This window comes from Electrona antarctica (genome assembly GCF_951216825.1).
Source record: "Electrona antarctica genome assembly, chromosome: 5".
Taxonomy (NCBI): domain Eukaryota; kingdom Metazoa; phylum Chordata; class Actinopteri; order Myctophiformes; family Myctophidae; genus Electrona; species Electrona antarctica.
In genome coordinates, this window is record NC_136810.1 from 172,501 (window position 1) to 180,000 (window position 7,500).

The 7,500-nt window shown below is 45.7% G+C and overlaps 1 protein-coding gene across 1 annotated transcript in view; it reads left to right on the forward strand.

Annotated features, from left to right (window-relative positions):
- LOC306924124 (anoctamin-5-like) overlaps positions 1–7,500 on the forward strand; it is a 71,638-nt gene that overhangs the window by 34,740 nt on the left and 29,398 nt on the right. The gene's annotated exons all lie outside the window — the stretch shown is intronic.

Consider the following 7,500-nt stretch of genomic DNA (forward strand, 5'->3'; position numbering starts at 1 on the left):
CAGTCGCACACGCACGCTGTGGGACCCCCAAATGTACATGTGTTTGTCTGTGGATCCCACTCGTCTGAAAAGTTTTTGTCATTCAAAAATAAGTGCATGTCAAAATCATTTACAATGTAGTCATTTATCAGATGCTCTTGACTTTATAAGCAACAACAGGCTGAACTGCTTGTCCTGGGGACCCCCTGGACCCCCCCCCTTATGCTGGGGACCCCCTAAGGACCCCTGGAACCCCCCTAAGGACCCCTGTGGGTCCTTCTCCTGGGGACCCCCTGGAACCCCCCTAAGGACCCCTGTGGGTCCTTCTCCTGGGGACCCCCTGGATGGAACCCCCCTAAGGACCCCTGGAACCCCCCTAAGGACCCCTGTGGGTCCTTCTGCTGGGGACCCCCTGGAACCCCCCTAAGGACCCCTGTGGGTCCTTCTCCTGGGGACCCCCTGGATGGAACCCCCCTAAGGACCCCTGGAACCCCCCTAAGGACCCCTGTGGGTCCTTCTGCTGGGGACCCCCTGGAACCCCCCTAAGGACCCCTGGAACCCCCTAAGGACCCCTGTGGGTCCAGGGACCACACTTTGAGAACCCCACAGTGTATTAGCCCTGAGGCGGAACATGTGCTCTTATCAGCAGGCTGTGTGTGTGTGTGTGTGTGTGTGTGTGTGTGTGTGTGTGTGTGTGTGTGTGTGTGTGTGTGTGTGTGTGTGTGTGTGTGTGTGTGTGTGTGTGTGTGTGTGTGTGTGTGTGTGTGTGTGTGTGTGTGTGTGTGTGGGGGGGGGGGGGGGTTTCTGGTACTGCCAGTTCTCTCCCAGAAGCCTCAGAAATCTTTGAGGATTTAAAAAAAACTTCACCTTCCAGTGGTTTCTCTCTCTGAGCTATTTAGACGCCAACGGGGATCTGTAGTCTGCCGCAAAGCGGCCCTGCCTGCCGTAAAGCAGCCCTGCCTGCCGTAAAGCGGCCCCTGCCTACCGTAAAGCGGCCCCTGCCTGCCGTAAAGCGCCCCCTGTCTGCCGTAAAGCAGCCCTGTCTGCCGTATAGCAGCCCCTGTCTGCCGTAAAGCGGCCCTTGTCTGCTGTAAAGCAGCCCTGCCTGCCGTAAAGCGGCCCCTGCCTGCCGTAAAGCAGCCCTGTCTGCCGTAAAGCAGCCCTGTCTGCCGTAAAGCAGCCCCTGTCTGCCGTAAAGCGGCCCCTGTCTGCCGTAAAGCGGCCCCTGCCTGCCGTAAAGCAGCCCGTCTGCCGTAAAGCAGCCCCTGTCTGCCGTAAAGCAGCCCCTGCCTGCCATAAAGCAGCCCCTGTCTGCCGTAAAGCGGATCACCGGAAAAAAGTCCTTGCGGTCTTGTTTCCATTCAGGTCCTGGGCATTCAATTCATAATCATGACATGAAAAATAACAACAAAATTCAAATTTGAAAGGTGTATTTTCAGGCCTGTTTTAAAGGACGCCAGTGATTTGCATTTTTTCAGGGAGGGAGTCGAGGGCAGAGCTGCAGAAGGAGGATTTGCCCATGTTTGTTTTGAAAGTGGGCGGCACCAGATCGCTGTTCTCGGTCGCCATGGCAATCAATTGGCTGAGTCAGAGGCTTGGCTATTAGGTCCACTGAGTCAGAGGCTTGGCTATTAGGTCCACTGAGTCAGAGGCTTGGCTATTAGGTCCACTGGCAGGTCCACTGGCAGCCTGACCAGAGAGAGCCTTTTGTGGCGGTTCTGGACAACCCTTAGAGTATATATGAATAGAGACGGTTCTGGACAACCCTTAGAGTATATATGAATAGAGACGGTTCTGGACAACCCTTAGAGTATATATGAATAGAGACGGTTCTGGACAACTCTTAGAGTATATATGAATAGAGACGGTTCTGGACAACCCTTAGAGTATATATGAATAGAGACGGTTCTGGACAACCCTTAGAGTATATATGAATAGAGACGGTTCTGGACAACCCTTAGAGTATATATGAATAGAGACGGTTCTGGACAACCCTTAGAGTATATATGAATAGAGACGGTTCTGGACAACCCTTAGAGTATATATGAATAGAGACGGTTCTGGACAACCCTTAGAGTATATATGAATAGAGACGGTAGAGACGGCACCCGGAGGAAACCCTGAGGCGAAATGGACATAGTGGCCGAATTTGGTATTGCAGTTTGGACCCAAACACATTAACGCGCTGGTCCGTTGACTATCATTGCGCACGTTCATGATGACACGGGAACGCTGTTTCATACGTGAACGCGTGCAATGATGAGTCAACGGACCATCGCGTTCATGTGTTTGGGCCCAATCCATCCCAGAATGCACTCTGTTCTGTTCCTACCCGGAAGGAGGAGTGAAATCGCCTCATGCGCTTTTGAGCAACTTAATGCAAGTGGATGGGAGGAGAAATCCGGTGCCGTCTCTATTAATATATACTCTAAGGGACAACCGTGTGTCCGACCGACTCGACACCGGGCACTGCACCCCCTGCGGGGGGGAGTGCAACGCGCGTGTCGAATGTGAAGTCGGTAGGGTGAACGGTTCTGGAGTTAACGTGGATTACAGACGAACGGTTCTGGAGTTAACGTGGATTACAGACGGTTCTGGAGTTAAGGTGGATTACAGACGGTTCTGGAGTTAACGTGGATTACAGACGGTTCTGGAGTTAACGTGGATTACAGACGGTTCTGGAGTTAAGGTGGATTACAGACGGTTCTGGAGTTAACGTGGATTACAGACGGTTCTGGAGTTAAGGTGGATTACAGACGGTTCTGGAGTTAACGTGGATTACAGACGGTTCTGGAGTTAACGTGGATTACAGACGGTTCTGGAGTTAACGTGGATTACAGACGGTTCTGGAGTTAACGTGGATTACAGACGGTTCTGGAGTTAACGTGGATTACAGACGGTTCTGGAGTTAACGTGGATTACAGACGGTTCTGGAGTTAAGGTGGATTACAGACGGTTCTGGAGTTAACGTGGATTACAGACGGTTCTGGAGTTAACGTGGATTACAGACGGTTCTGGAGTTAACGTGGATTACAGACGGTTCTGGAGTTAACGTGGATTACAGACGGTTCTGGAGTTAACGTGGATTACAGACGGTTCTGGAGTTAACGTGGATTACAGACGGTTCTGGAGTTAACGTGGATTACAGACGGTTCTGGAGTTAACGTGGATTACAGACGGTTCTGGAGTTAATGTGGATTACAGACGGTTCTGGAGTTAACGTGGATTACAGACGGTTCTGGAGTTAACGTGGATTACAGACGGTTCTGGAGTTAACGTGGATTACAGACGGTTCTGGAGTTAACGTGGATTACAGACGGTTCTGGAGTTAACGTGGATTACAGACGTACGTAACAGACGTACACAGAGAGGTGGAGACAGTGTTCATGGTGTTTCCTCCCAGATCCTAACCTGACTCCGCCAGATGGGGCAGCAGAGAGTACACTGGGTTCCCCCCTCCTGCTCCCATCTGGGCCACAAAACGGCCTGGCCAATCAGCAGCAGCTATCCCGCCTCTAGCTGCTGCTGATTGGCCAGGCCGTTTTGTGGCCGGGCATCAAGTCTGCCTGAGAGTTCCCAGATGGGAGCAGGAGAGGGAACCCAGTGTACTCTCTGCTGCCCCATCTGGCGGAGTCAGGTTACCCAGATCCATCCATGGTGTTCAAACCTGTTTTTTTCACATGCTGAGAATAGCCGATCTACAAGCTCACAAGTTGTGAGCTTGTAGATCTGCTATTTTCAGCATGCAACCAAGTGTAACATAACTTATACTGGATCTCTTGTCCACTAGTCCCTTCATAACATTTTAGTCTAGTTTTTATTTGTTGACAAAATTGTCAATAATTTATATTAAGTCATCATAGGCTTAGTTTTCATTTAGTTTCCATGTAGTTTTCGTCAGTGGAAAAAGGTAGTCGACGAACATTTTTCGTCTTAGTTTTAGTCGGCGAAAAAACACTGGTTCAAACACAGGAGGATTCAACATGGATGCTGTGCCATTGGATTTTATTTTGAAGGGAATCACAGCTTCAAATTGAAATATTGGTTGTTCAGTTTGACCCACCCGTTTTGGAGATATGGCTTATAGAGTAAATATCTTGCAGAGAAACAGCGAGTTGAGAAAACAGGCTTGAAAAGGTTCACTTCTGTGGACTCTAACATTACACCTAGCTACATGTTTAAGCATTTATTTCATATTTACATGTCTTCTGTGGACTCTAACATTACACCTAGCTACATGTTTAAGCATTTATTTCATATTTACATGTCTTCTGTGGTCTCTAACATTACACCTAGCTACATGTTTAAGCATTTATTTCATATTTACATGTCTTCTGTGGACTCTAACATTACACCTAGCTACATGTTTAAGCATTTATTTCATATTTACATGTCTTCTGTGGACTCTAACATTACACCTAGCTACATGTTTAAGCATTTATTTCATATTTACATGTCTTCTGTGGACTCTAACATTACACCTAGCTACATGTTTAAGCATTTATTTCATATTTACATGTCTTCTGTGGACTCTAACATTACACCTAGCTACATGTTTAAGCATTTATTTCATATTTACACGTCTTCTGTGGACTCTAACATTACACCTATAGCTACATGTTTAAGCATTTATTTCATATTTACATGTCTTCTGTGGACTCTAACATTACACCTAGCTACATGTTTAAGCATTTATTTCATATTTACATGTCTTCTGTGGACTCTAACATTACACCTAGCTACATGTTTAAGCATTTATTTCATATTTACATGTCTTCTGTGGACTCTAACATTACACCTAGCTACATGTTTAAGCATTTATTTCATATTTACATAAATAATAATAATAATAATACATACGATTTATATAGCGCTTTTCTGGGTACCCAAAGTCGCTTTACAGACATTTTAATACAGACATTTTTATTAGAATTGTGTCAAACTAGTTAAAAAGGTTTAAAAGGTTAAAAACTAGAAATCAAAATCAAAAATCAGAAAAGGACAAACAAGAAGGGTGTGTGTGTGTGTGTGTGGGGGGGGGGGGGGGGGTTATGTAGGGAAAGCCAGTTTGAAAAGGTGGGTTTTGAGTGTGCTTTTGAACATTTCGAAGGTGGGGGCAGATCTGATGTGAGTTGGGAGTGAGTTCCAAAGAGAAGGGGCGGCCACTGCGAAGGCCCTGTCTCCCCAAGTGCGCTTGTTGGACTTGTGGGGTTCCAGTTGGTTGGCAGTGCTTGACCTGAGGGAGCGAGAGGGGACATGACGGTGGATGAGTTCAGAGAGGTAGAGGGGGGCCTGGTTGTTGAGGGTCTTGTAGGTGATGGTGAGTATTTTGAAGTCAATTCTGGACTTGACTGGGAGCCAGTGGAGTTCACGGAGGACGGGTGTGATGTGGTCCCTGGATCTGGTTCTGGTGAGCAGGCGGGCGGCGGAGTTTTGAACATATTGCAGTTTTCTGAGAACCTTGGTGGTGACACCATAGAGGAGGCTATTGCAGTAGTCGAGTCTGGATGTAATGAAGGAATGAATGAGTGTCTCAGCGGCAGTGTGGGATAGCATGGACGAAGGCGGGCAATGTTACGGAGGTGGAAAAAGGCGGTTTTGGTGATCTGGTTGACATGGGGCTGGAAGGAGAGGGTGGGGTCAAGGATGACACCAAGGTTGCGGACTCGGGTGGAGGGGGGTGACAGTGGAGCCATCAATGGTGAGGGAGAAGTCATGAGAGGAGCGGGTGAGGGAGTCGGGGCCAATGATGAGGATTTCAGATTTATTGCAGTTGAGTTTCAGAAAGTTTGTTTGCATCCATGTCTTGATATCAGTCAGGCAGGAGGTGAGGGTGGAGTGGGTGATGGCAGTGATGGTTTTGGAGGGGAGATACAGTTGTGTGTCGTCGGCATAACAGTGGAAGCGGAGACCGTGAGTGCGGAGTATCTGACCAAGGGGGAGCATGTACAGGATGAAGAGGAGGGGACCAAGTACTGAACCTTGGGGGACGCCGTGGGTGACAGGTGACGTGAGTGATTGGCAGTTGTTGATGGAAATAAAGTGCTGTCTGTCAGTGAGATATGATTGGAACCAGGAGAGGGCAGTGTCAGTGATTCCAAGGGTGGTTTTGAGGCGTGAGATGAGTATGGAGTGGTGAATGGTATCGAAGGCGGCACTGAGGTCAAGGAGGATGAGGATGTTGAGTGAACCGGTGTCAGCAGATAGCAGAAGATCGTTAGTGACTCTGAGGAGGGCAGTTTCAGTGCTGTGTTTGGTGCGGAAGCCGGATTGAAATTGTTCGTAGAGGTTGTTTGTTTCCAGGTATGTAGTGATTTGTTTTGCAAATGTCTTCTGTGGTCTCTAACATTACACCTAGCTACATGTTTAAGCATTTATTTCATATTTACATGTCTTCTGTGGTCTCTAACATTACACCTAGCTACATGTTTAAGCATTTATTTCATATTTACATGTCTTCTGTGGACTCTAACATTACACCTAGCTACATGTTTAAGCATTTATTTCATATTTACATGTCTTCTGTGGTCTCTAACATTACACCTAGCTACATGTTTAAGCATTTATTTCATATTTACATGTCTTCTGTGGACTCTAACATTACACCTAGCTACATGTTTAAGCATTTATTTCATATTTACATGTCTTCTGTGGTCTCTAACATTACACCTAGCTACATGTTTAAGCATTTATTTCATATTTACATGTCTTCTGTGGTCTCTAACATTACACCTATAGCTACATGTTTAAGCATTTATTTCATATTTACATGTCTTCTGTGGACTCTAACATTACACCTAGCTACATGTTTAAGCATTTATTTCATATTTACATGTCTTCTGTGGTCTCTAACATTACACCTATAGCTACATGTTTAAGCATTTATTTCATATTTACATGTCTTCTGTGGACTCTAACATTACACCTAGCTACATGTTTAAGCATTTATTTCATATTTACATGTCTTCTGTGGTCTCTAACACCTAGACCTAGCTACAATTTACAATTTACAATTTAGGCATTTAGCAGACGCTCTTAATCCAGAGCGACTTACATTAAGCAATAACAAAAGCATGGCATACATCACATATATAAAAAGTAGTTATCATGAATCATGCCTAGACTAAGAACGTAACAGTGGAGTATCTATGTAAACTATACATACTATACTATATAATATATTATACATGTGTACTATAAAGTGCTATGACTACATCAAGTGCAATTCTAGAGCTGTCTACGTAACAAGCTATAAGTCTGTTTAAAATACATGTTTAACCCATTTAGGCCTGACTAATTTCGGACAGTTTTCTGAAATACCTCATGTTTCTATGTCAGTGGTGCTCAATATTTCATGTCAAGGATCCCAAAAAATATATGTAATTGGCCACCGACCTCCATCTGAAAATATGTTGTTCCAGGGACCCTCCCCCAGAAGCAAAGATCTGAGTTAAAAACTTTCGCTCTGAAAGAATATATAATCAAAGATTTGCGCCACATCTGTGATTTTTCAAAAATAGC